Below are 12,469 nucleotides of genomic sequence, written 5' to 3'. Positions count from 1 at the left end.
GGTTCTGCCTTTCCTGCCTGGCTCTTCCTCTTTCCACGGCGGGCTGGGGGGGCTGGGGAACGGGTGAAGTTTTGAGGTGCTGGTAGCACTGACGCCAGGCGCCTCGTGGTTGTTGCTCTGGTTATCGGGGGCTGGGAAACAAACCGATACCCGGGCTTTCGCCAGACCTGTAGGCCCGTCTTCCTGCTGTTCAACTTTTTTATTGTTCCCTCTTCCCCCCCCTTCGTAGTGCACTGGCTTTCTCGACAGCCAGGGGTTTTCACAGGACGGGAGTCTGAAAGTCTAGACTGTGAACCGGAAAATAATAGGGGAAAGAATGGAAAGTTATGTCAAGGGCTTTGGGGGAAAAACATCGACGTATCGAACAAAGGTCCTGCCTGTATTGGAGAGAGAGGCCTGCATGTGAGGCCTGATTGTGTCGCATTTATACACGGGGAAGAAATGAGTGCTTGGTACTGGCCTAAATTTATTCTGTAAGTCTGGCATGCAACTTGGGAACATTTTTAGAGTGTGTGCAGTTTGTTTTGAGGGTGGTTTTATTATGTGTAGCAATCCAATAATAATTTGAATTTGAATTTTTTGTTCAAAAGGCTGTTTAGCTTTTTTTTTCTTCCTGCCTTGTGCAGCAGAAATAATATTGATCCAGAGGTTCTAACACCATAACAGAAAACTTTACTCGAACAGGGTAACTTCCACAGTTTATGTATTGTTTGTATTATGAATATTGGTCTTCCTGGTTCTTAAAGGCTGTCAGAAAGAGTTGAGTAGTTAGCACCTGACAAATATAAAGTACATCATAATGAGAAAGAAGAGGAATTCTAGTCAGATTAATTTTACAAGCTGCTCTTAAGGGAACTGTCACTGTGTGGATTTACTTTGTAAGACTTCAAAAGCTAGCAAGCATTGCTATGATTACTTCTGTTTATCTCTGATATATTCTCTCCAGTTCTCTCTCTTCTCTCCCACCCCCAAGACTAGACTTCTGATTGTACAGGGGTGTTTTTTGGTTTTGATTTCTGCTCATACAGATTTGTGAGGTTTTAAAGGTTTTCATTAAGCTAAAGGTTTTAAAAAATGTTTTGTATATATGTAAAAATAAGCATAATGAACATGACAGTGGTACTTGGAAAATAACTGTATACCTTTGTATTGTTTGGTAGCCTATTTAATAAATATTGATAGGAATGAAATACATTTAGAAAAATCTTAGTATTTCATTTTTTGCAGCTAATATTTTGACAATATTGTATTTAACTAAGAAGTTTAAAAGCGATGTTCTGGTGAGTAAATACTGTAAATACCTAAAGTTTTCAGAAACTTACATTTTTTTAACTTGTAGTAGTTTCTGTATTTGTAAAATGTAGCTGATTGAATGGCTTGCTTCTGTATACATACTGGTTTTGATCTTAAAATGGAAGGGTATTTTTAGTTTTTATTGTTTGGTGTATCCTGTTGTGTCAGAAATATAGGTAATCTGATTTGTTTTTTTTCAATCCTAGGATGTGTCTGAAAAATTTGGGAGTAGTAAGTTTGAATTGATAACTTTAAGTGTGAATGTTCTTCAGTCTCCAGATAGCTCCATAGGTAGGAGTCTAAACAGGTCTTAGCTGTTAGTTGAAAAATTGTAGGTCATCCATAGTATGACATTACTACTTATGAATATAGCAGATCTACTTCAGTAGGAGTGTCGACCTGTTGAGTAAGAGGCTTATGAAAATGGAGTCTTTTGATGTCTTGCAAAAGTTCTTTGTGCCAAATTGACCATTAGGGAAACAACCTGTATCTTGCCGGTAAATGACTAATCAGAACTGTTGTTCTCAATCAAGAATCATGCACAAATTAATTTTTTTAAGTTTTCCTTTTTATATTGCATTTTGACTGTGTCTTCAAACTCAGAATGTAAATATTATAGAAAAAAATTGTAATTAAAAGTTGTTCTTATAAAATAATTCTTAAATTTGAGGCCCAAAGCTATAGGCAACAAAGACACTGTATTCCTTCTGCAGCAGTTTAGCAAAAACGTAATGCAGTTGACCGTAATGTCATGAATGAGGACATGACTAATTTCTGTGTGGGTCCTTACATCACTGATAAGTACAGTTATTTACTTTGAGACAATCCAGGAAGATAACATGACTAAATTAATTTTGTTTCGAAGCAATGAAGCTGAAGCATGAGTAGGAAAGTTATTGTTTGACTAAACTACATGTTTCTACTTGATTTGCAGTGTAAGTGAATCGCAGAACTAACTGTGTTAATTGGACATGCTGTATCTTCTAACAAGCTGATTAATAAGCACCACGTAGAACACTTCTGATCACGGGTCTGTCTTCTGTCACACTGAGACCAGATTATTGTGACAAAGTATAATCAAATCCCAAAGTTGTACAACATGGTATACTATTGCATTGTCAAAAACTTAACCTGGAATGTTTCTGGGATCTCTCTTCGGCCTGTTAGATGATCTGTGTCCTGTTCATCACCTGTCAAATTAGTAACGCTCTCTATAAAGTACTTTGTGGACTCTGTGACATGCTTAATAGTGGAAACTTTTCATCAAGCTTTCACTGCCCCGTTCACTGCTGACTCTGAAGGTAGTAGTACATCTGAATTTTTTGGTAGGGTAACAGATTAGGTTTGGGTCAGTGGGTTTCTTTTTCTGAAGTAATACTTACTTTGAATTTGAATAGCAGATTTATGGTAGTATATGAACCAACTTGTTGCTGAGTATTTTCATATCTAAGTTTTAATTTGGGATGTGAGGTTGGTAACGGCAAAAGAAAGTCACATTAGCTCTTTCTTTTTTTGTATGGATATTTTTCTCAACTTACATGAAATAATGTGTTGCTCAAGGAGCAAAACTATTTTCAGACTTCTGGTGATTGAAAGTGATGAAATGCTTGTACGTAGCTGCTTGTTTCAGGATGTCTTTTCTAACAAAATGATTACCTTTAAAACATGATTTCAGCAATCTTCTGTGAATAAAAAAATTCTAGCTACACATGCTATCAAGTGTACAGTCAATGTGAAAGTGCTAAGTCAACTAGCTTCTCTACTGTGTGCTTTCAGATACCAGTGATGGTTACTTTAGTGTGAAGGTTAGTTTTGAGGAGCAATTGTTCTCCTAATCCTGCCATGTGATAAATTTTTTTCTCATCAAGTTGGTAGAATCTAGCTGTGTAAATATGCAGTCATGTTCTCCTTCAATTCTGTCTGGCAGCCAGGGTTCGAGAACACATAACCAATCTGTTTACTCTCACTGTCTATAGTAAGGCTTGTCTTGCAGTGTACTGACTGTTGCCAATCTTTCTTGACTCATGAACATATTCAGTACAAATATGGCAGAAAACTGCCATGTATAAGAGTAGATAGGCAACTTTCGAAGTGAAGACTTTCATGTGGGAAAAAATGGGAAGTTAGGTGTATATCAAAAAAGTTGATCACGGTGAGTAATACTGGACTTTAGTATTAAAGATGCATAAGAAGTGCTAGCGGTAGTGTTCAAGCCATAGTTGCCCTCAGTGCTCCAAAAAAGCCTTTCTTGTCGTGATTCATAGAGTAAGCCAGTTTGGAAAGGACCTCTGGAGGTCACTTGCCTTACCACTATCTACTGTGGAATAAATGGTTTTTCAGTGATAACTGTGCTGATAAAATTAGCTCCATCTTCTTGAGTGATTAGATAGGAAAAAAACCAACAGACCTACAGAGATATGGATAGAGAGGAAACTGGAAGGATTCTACAATGTGTAGCAGTACAATGCTGTCCCATGGAGCAGGGGGAAAATCACAGTTTCTTGGTGGTTTCTGAATAGATTAGTCTGCTTTGTTATGGTTTCTCCAATAAAGTGTGCATGCTGAACTGCAAAGATTTGACCTTCTTAAAAGGTATGAAAGGGTCTGAGTCATCTGGAATGTGAACCTTGAGTTGTAGGGAGCAATTTCATATTTCAAAATGGAAGCTGAGGTCCTTGGTACTTGTTGAACAGGAAGGCTTTTTTAAGATCTCAAATGAAAGGTATAATTCATGTTTATTCTGTTTTCAGAGTAACTTGTTACTGACAACCCTTATTTTATTGCATAGCATCCAAATAACTTAGTGCAAACAAAAGCAACTACTTGCTAGACTTCTGTAAAGGTGGAAGTGAAAGAATGGAGCATGTTATTTTCTGATACACATGTGCTATTTGGGGACAAAGGTGTTCAACTTTCAGAAGGCTGTCTAGTCATGAGCCAGGTTTTGGACTCTGTACCAACAATGTACATCTCCTTCAGATATGTGGCTGGCTATTATTGTGTGTTTAAAGCATGGTTAATATCAATTGTTATTAATGCAGAGCAGTAACTGTAATGAAGAATTTTTACTTTGATTTTCAGGGGTAGTTTTTAAAGGTAAAATAATTCAGAAAAATAGGTCTGGGACAAACCTTCATAGGTCCTCTGGTACATAAGCTCCAAGGTAACTAGGTCTAGTCTTACGCTATCTTCGCTTTTAGAAAGAATATGTGCTGTTTTGTTCTCCCTCATCTTTCTGCATGTCTAACTTCTGTCTTACTTGCCTTGCTAGGAACACTTTATGGTTTGGTTTATCTGCTCTGGGTAGGAGAAACGATCTTTTCTCTGTACTGTGGGCTTTTATGTGCTTGAAGTCTGTTCTGTACATCCCCTCTTAGTTCAAGACTGCTTAGATGTAAAAGAAGTACAGGTAAATAAATATGGAAATCAAAAAGACACTTATATGTAGTATCTTCTAAGTTGAAAATAGGATTTTTTTTTAGGCGCAATATAAATGGGTTGAGGCACCAGCAAAGGAAAGATGTAAACAATGAATAGTAACACTAGTGGTGGTGGACTTAAGCCTGCCTCCCTGCCCCTCCCTCCCCCCACTCCCCCAAAGAAAAGGGAAAAGAAAACCACATGGCCATATGCACACCACACACCCACCCCCCAATCAAGGGACTTGCATTAATTGTCCTTGATGCTGGTATAATGATTAGATGCTAACTTTAGCTCCTGGAGTTAGTGAGGCGAAGCTGTCTTCACATCATGTATCTTTGTGGGATATGAATCTGTGGTAAATGACTATTTTTGGACAAGATAATATTGTAAGATGTGGTTAACATCAGGGCTAGATGGCATCTTACCAATGTTAATAATATTCTGTGTCTTCTAATGGCAAATCCCTTATGTAATTAGCTTATTCAGTATAGAGAGTGTCCCTTCCTGGAAGGTGTGTGCAATGTAACTGAACCTTCTGATCACAGGTGAGATGTGGCTATGCATTTAAAGAGAACTAATGAAAAAAGTAACTGAAGGTGCATGTTAATAGGCTGTATGCTGAATACAAACTTGGAACTCTCTCTTTGCTGGAGAATAAATGTTCTCTTCCTCTTTATTTTGAGTATATACTCTATTATAATCAAGTTACTGACTGGGAACTGTAATTTGTCTTTAAAACTTCCCTTGTTTTGACCTTTGAAGTTGTTTCAGTTATAATAGCTTGATGAACTCGTCCATCATAAAGGGGTGAGGGGAAGGTGGGAAACTGAACTTGAACAAGGGCATGCAGTCATACTCTGAATAGCACCTGAGAAGAAGCTGCATAGCTAGGTTTCAGATCTCTAAGTAACACCAGTAATCAAAATAAATGGATTCAAATAATGGAAGGGGCAGGAATACTATTAGTGTATGTAAAAATGCAACTTGATTTGAAGTTAATTAGAAAATTTCTGGAGAAAACACCATTTCAACTGAATATCACTTAAAGAAAGTGATGGGAGCTGCATGACTTGGGCAAACTTTAAGCATGGATTCCATGTGTTAACAGTTGTGCTTCAAAGATCTGCTGCAGTCTGTTTCACAATGTTTTTCGTGTTTATGTAATGACAGTGCATGCTACCATATCTTACTCTGGTAGTAGTCTGCCTGATTTATTTAGTAAATAGCTTTCTACAATAAAACAGTGGTAATAGAATTGAAGACCTGCATTATACTGTAAGATGATGTATTAAAGAAGTTAGCGTCATTCCCTTACCAGTTACCAAAAGCTTGGCAGAAGAACAAATATATTTTGTTTGCCAAAAATACGATAGCAAATATGCTTTCTTAAGATTCCTTGTATGACAGCTTTTAAGTTGATAGTTCTGCTGCATGTTTCTCATTTACCTCAAGTGGTTGTAGGCTTGCAACTGAATGTAGTCACGTTTTATACTAGGCTTTTGACAGCAAACTCCAGCTCAAAACTTTTGTCAGCACTTTAACTGGAATTGGAAGAAGCATTGTTAAGAGAAATGCTGTTGCACATCTCTGTCTGCAGATTTATATACTCCATGGAGAGAGTGGAAACTGATCTCTCTTCAGGTTAACTGTGAAAAGATTAATTTTGTGGAGTTCAGTATATGAAGGAATGGTACTGCTTAAATGCCTTCCATTAATGTTTAAATACTTGAGCATTATGGTTGCAGTAGTAAGGATGGGGATTTTTTCTTTTTTTAGTAGCTTAGGGGTTCTTGACATATTGCTGAAACTGAACGGGAGTTGCAGCAAAATCGGCACTGGAGATTCTGACTTAACTGTGCTGTATGCAGATGAACTGAAGTAAGCTAGAACCTGAGAACGGTGTATTTGGAAACTTGAGGTAAATTCAAATGTATTTTGAGAATACACTTCAAAAGTAAAGTTGCCTATGAGACTCCACTGAAGTGACAGGCAAAGTAATCTCAGTCTGCCACTTTCAAAATACAGTGCAGTGAACACACTTCCTGGGTGTGTTTGTATTCCCTGGGTGCATCAGGCATTTTCCTCTGTCACAGACTTAGCCAAAAGCTGTTAAAACTATTCTTGTAGTTTTAAATTGGATTCCTATTGGGTAACTTAAGTCAATGGGTAAACTCAATGTGGATGTATCATCTATTTTTCAAAACTCTTGATGTATTTTGTTCAGATGAAGTTGGAGTTTCTATCAGATTGAGATCGTACACTTAAATTCTAACTGTGCTTCTTGCTGGCAACGCCTGTAGTGTCACCACAAAAACGCTGTCAACTCCTTTGACCTGTTCTTAGCAGTCTGCCTGTTCTAAATTACCATTGCTTCTGTTTGGTATCTGTTTTGTTGTGCAGTTTCACAGCCACTTGAAATTACAGGAAACCCTGTTAGATCTCACCTGTATGATTAATGCAAATAATTACAATCTTGTTTTAGTGGTGTTGGAGCATTTAAAAAACTTAAATCAGAAGTAAGTCGAGTAGGTTGCTATGTATAGCAAAATTGCTCAATGTGTTTTAATATAAAAGCTGTTCCCCTTCAACTAAGAAATGGTTTCTTCCTTACAGAATTTTTATTTGCAGTGTTTTCTTTCAGCAAAATTATGTCAGGCTATTTGTAAAGTCAGCTCAGTAAGATGGCAGATCAAAACTAGATAGCAAGTGATAATTGTTAATTGATCTAACAATGCAGTTAAATTAGTATTTTTACTTTCTCTGTTTTGTAACCCATTCTGAAATATCAGTGGTCTTGAATGTTGTAATAACTCAATTACAAAATCTCAGTGTTGCACTTTCATAGTATTCCTATGTTTTTGCCTGCTAGTTCTACATGGAGCTCTTTAAAAAAAAATTGAGCAGTGGTTTGGTTGAATGTATTAACTCTGGCATATATACACCCACCCCCACCCCCCCCCATTTGGGAGATATCAAATGTGAACACATGGGCACAGAGTGACACAGCAATAGATACAGCTGGATAAACAACCTCTGCATAGAATAACCCTATCCAGAAGTGGTATGGGTTTGCTTCTTTGTGGTGTCTTCTCTGATTTCTTTTGCCTTCTGAGGAAGAATGGGTGTTGTGATAACAAAAATGGTGTTCCAGTTACTTCAGCAAAAAGACCAAAGTGGAGGTACCGGTCTTTTCTAGGAATTAAGCCTTTAAAGTACTTTTTGTACCTGAGTGTCTCAGTCCTGAGCAACATGAGCGTCTCTTCTCTATGTTGATTGGACTAGTAGAACAACAGAACTTCTTACTTGTCAGCTGACTGTAAGGACAGTGAAGTACTGCTGTCTAGGAATAAGCTTAGTAAGAGACCTCATTATGTCAAAAGTGTGATCTGCTAATATTGTTTGTTGGTATGTCACTTAAATCTCTAACTTGCAATCATCTAAAAAGCAGCTGAGTGCCTGCGTTGGTTTTGTTTTCATACTTGCTTTTTTAATTCTTCAGTCTTCCTGGGAGGTTCTTTCAGCATGTCATTTCTTGAAATTTAGGATCATCTAATTTTCAGCCTGAAAGTTTCTCATAACTGTTTTGCCTGCTAACTGGATCAATGAAATCCTCTCATTTTAAGTAATTTTCTTCTCTTGATGTTTTACCCATTGCACTTACAGAAAGCATTTATGACCTTCTTGTTGCCAGGCTAAATAATGCAGGCTTTATTAGTTGCCTCCTGTAAGAGCACTTTTCTGTTCTTCCAACTGGAATTCATCTGTCTTGACCAAGGCCAGCTGTGATGGGATAGAGTATTCCAGATAAATACTTTTTGTGCAAAACCACTGGAGGATTCTCAATTACTCTGTAATGGTGTATATATACTTAAGCACTGGTTCCTGTTTCACACCCCACCCTCCCCTCCATTTCCCTCCAGTATCACTCTGAGTAACTGGAACACGTAGTCACTAATGCTTATGTCGACTGACAAGGGCTTGGCTTATAGCAATAAGTTTAGTACTTGATTTTGGTACTGAGGTATAGGATCTCCTTGCTGCTTGGTGGTATTGTACTTCATAGCATTGCAAAGGTCTCATTGGAATAATTTACTGTTCCATATTTTTGATGCAAACTTACTCTTTTGGGGGAGGGAAGGAGAAGAGGAAAGGGAACTTGTAAGTTTTGATAGTTTTGGGAAAAAAGGAATTTTGAGGGAGCAGCTCTGGCTTTAGATGACTATCACCTGGGTAGTTATGTTGAAATAAGCAAGGCTGTAACAATAATAAAGGTTTCATTTTATTTCATAGCTTCCTTCTATGGGTAATAGTCTGTTTATAATTACAGATACTTTCTGCTGAACTCATACGATGATGTGTTCTATTTGGATGCTGCTTAACAGCAATTGGTTGTTTAAATAGTTTTTGATTTAATAAAACAGAAATAAAATAATGAATGGTCTCTTTTCTGTATGCCTGGAAATAGTAGCAAGTGTCTTGAGTCCTGCTGTCAAAAACATCTTTCACTTCTGGAATCTACTGATGTCCTGTCATTACTGAATTAGGGTTTCAACATTTAATTCCATCACAAGTTTAAGATTATTGCCCGCTTTCAAGCGTTATGAATGTTTAAGCATGCATAGCTTACAGAAACTGTTATTTCCAAGTGTTTTCTCAACATTGGGCCTCTGACTGCACATTCACAGTAGCTGTGAATATCTTCAAGTCCAGCTATGTTTAAAAGATGGAAGGTACTTTAGAAAAAAATATTCTCGCTGTAGTGTGTTTGCTGTAACACAGCTTTGAAACTGACGGAGTGGAAAGCTGTAGTTTAATAGTCCTCATCAAAGTGTACTTGTACTCTTTTGCTGAACTCCGGTTCAGTGAGAATGTCTTATCTACATATGTGCATAGAGTAAACAAATATAATTTCATGGCACTACTAATGTAATGAAGGTAGGCTGTCCTGCGAAAAGTGTTCGAAAGAACCAGTCTTAAATCTTAGTTTATCAGGAATGGGTAGGGCCTATTCCTGGAAATCTGTCAACACTAATAGAATTTCTTTATAAATAGCAGTTTGCTTTTTATTTCTTTGGGTTTTTAAAGCAAAGGGACAATTCTTCCTTACTGTGTTTTTGGATCACGTTAAATGCCTGACTTTTAGCCTAAAATACCTAGTTGCCAGCTAAAGGCTAACAGGAGGACTAAAAAACAAAGCGCAAAAGTATGTGTTCAGTTTTTATACTGCTGACTCTACCTATGTCATAAATGTTATAGCTGTACCATGAAAGGTAGTTGCTCCCATGTGGAACTTGATGCTTAGTTCTAAAGATATTAGCCTGCCATGCTTAAGCTTTGAACAGCTGAGGCAAGGAATTCAAGGACCCAGAGTTTTGTGCCTATCGACTTATGAATGCTGCTCAGAGATCACTGTGACAAGTACAGAAGATGCAAACTACTCTATTTCCTCTGATACTCAGATAGCTTGTGTGAAACATGGCCGAATTGGGGCTTGTAAGCCCCTTTCTTTGCTTCATGTATGTTATCTAACTTGTTAAAAAAGCCTTCTTCAGAAAGGTTTGGTCTTTCTGTTGACAATATAAAAAGCAGAAAGTGACTAGTGCAAGTCCAGACCTGTGGCAGCTAGAAGCAGAAGCTCAACCTATAGCAGATTATAGTGATTTAAATGTCTAAGTTTAGTTATGTCAAGGTGCATCCAAAATCAAGGTAGTCTGTTACTACTTAATAGTATGCCAGATTACTGCAGCAGACTAGAGTTGCACCTATTCTTGCTGTGTTTGCTGCATTGTTGGAGAGGTTGGGAAGGTTGGTGTCCTACCTTTGAGGTGGGAATAATTTTAAAGCACACATTTGTGAGTGGCTATTATCTAAGCTGCTTTGTTCTTTATACTTGCTTAGGCTGGAGTAGCATTTGTGGTAGGAGAGTGAAGGAGAAGCTGATATGACTTCAGGTTGCTTAAGCAGAATTTGAAAGCTTTTACTGGTGATGATTAGTGATTGTTCAAATTGCCTAGTTTTAAATTGTCTATATAGACTTGTACAGATGTGGTCATCTGTATTTTTGACCAGATCCTGAAGTCTGATGTGCTGAACTCTTAACATGAAAATGTTCTGCATAGCCATTAGAGTGAAACTAATAATTGTACTCTCTCCCTGTACCTTCTGAGGTAAGTGAAGGCGTTTGAAATAATTACATACTCAAAGGTAGGAACTCTGGATAAATATATATAGTAGTTGCAAACTGCTTTCTACCTAGTACACAAGACTTTCACTTAAGTTTTTGTATTAGAGGAACTAACTTTCCTTTCTAACTTATTTAGATGACCACACTCACTGGGATATCTCCCAAGAAATGTAGTTGGGTTTTTAACTTCCATCAGTGCTATGGTACTCTCTGGAGGATACAGTAGACTTCAGCTGAAAAACTGCTTAGTGTACACAGATAGCTCTAATGCCCTAAAATTTGGCTTGTTTACATTTTCTTTCCTTAGTTTATACTATGACTTCAGCAGTAAGTTAAATGTTGTATGGAGTGTAAGGGAATCACTATTAAGTTTAGACTTAGTGGAGTTGGGAAAAAACCCATGTGTTTGTCTCTGAATGTCTGTCATACTTGCATATGTACAGCATGTTTATGCTGTCATTTTAATTAGAAAAGTATCTGTTACACACACTGTTATACTACATCTGAAATGCTTTTGTTGAAAAAAGTTGAAACTTTCAGGCTTTTATCATACAGCGGTTTAATATAATAAATACTGTCATATTAGTATATGCTAATAGCGTATGCTGTCCTTGATATTTGAAACTACAACACCAGACTGCTGATTTGAAAATTCAGTGTTACAAGTTTTATACCCTCCACTTTCTAATTAGTCAAAATAGATATTTAATAGGAAATAGTTGAAACTATTTCTTAATAGATACTGCAAGTTTGGTGAGCAGTGGTTTCAAGCTATGTAACTTTCAGTTTGGTGGAAGGAGTTCATGGTGGCCAGATCAGGCTGTTTTAAAATTACAGTATACAGTATCTGTGTCCCAAAACTGTTCTGCCAGGGGAGGCTTTAAATTCAAAGAAAACATACAAGTAAACTTTGAAAAGCATAGAAGAAAGACCTGAAATTAGTACAATTAATTTGCTAGTTAGTGGGGTTGGAAGTGCTAGAAAATAATTGATGGGAGAAAAGATTTATTTCAAAGACTTGAAGTGGGGAAGTAGAGGTAGTAAAGATACTGTGATGACTAGAACACTTCGCTGCTCATTAATCGTATGTGGGATGAGGATGTGCATGCTCCTAGCTGAGTATCTTTGAATAGCAAAACAGATGTAGGATTAAGAGAGGCTGCAGCCTTTATGAAATACCTCAGTTTTGCATTTGATATGGTAAGATACCGTGCAAAGGGGAGGGAAGGAAGAGACTGTACTTGCTTCTGGGCCTACAGGTCTAGCCACTCGGGAGGAATATAGGGATATTGTCAGAGTATGCAGGGATGCAATGAGGAAGGCTAAGGCCCATTTGGAATTAAGTCTGGCTAGGGATGTCAAAGACAATAAGAAGGGCTTCTTCAAATACATCAGTATCAAAAGGAAAACCAGGGAAAATGGGGGTCCCCTGCTGAATGAGCTGGGTTTCCTGGTGACAGAAGATCCGGGGAAGGCAGAGTTCCTGAATGCTGCCTTTGCCTCAGTCTTTACTGCGAAGGCTGGTCGTCAGGAATCTGAGACACTGGAGGTAGGAGAGGAAGTCTGGAG

The 12,469-nt window shown here is 37.6% G+C and overlaps 1 protein-coding gene across 3 annotated transcripts in view; it reads left to right on the top strand.

Annotated features, from left to right (window-relative positions):
* TRIP12 (thyroid hormone receptor interactor 12) overlaps positions 1 to 12,469 on the top strand; it is an 84,424-nt gene that overhangs the window by 980 nt on the left and 70,975 nt on the right. The gene's annotated exons all lie outside the window — the stretch shown is intronic.

The sequence above is a fragment of the Leptosomus discolor genome, chromosome 7 (assembly GCF_034619465.1).
Source record: "Leptosomus discolor isolate bLepDis1 chromosome 7, bLepDis1.hap2, whole genome shotgun sequence".
Taxonomy (NCBI): domain Eukaryota; kingdom Metazoa; phylum Chordata; class Aves; order Leptosomiformes; family Leptosomidae; genus Leptosomus; species Leptosomus discolor.
This window is presented reverse-complemented; position numbering and strand designations above follow the sequence as displayed.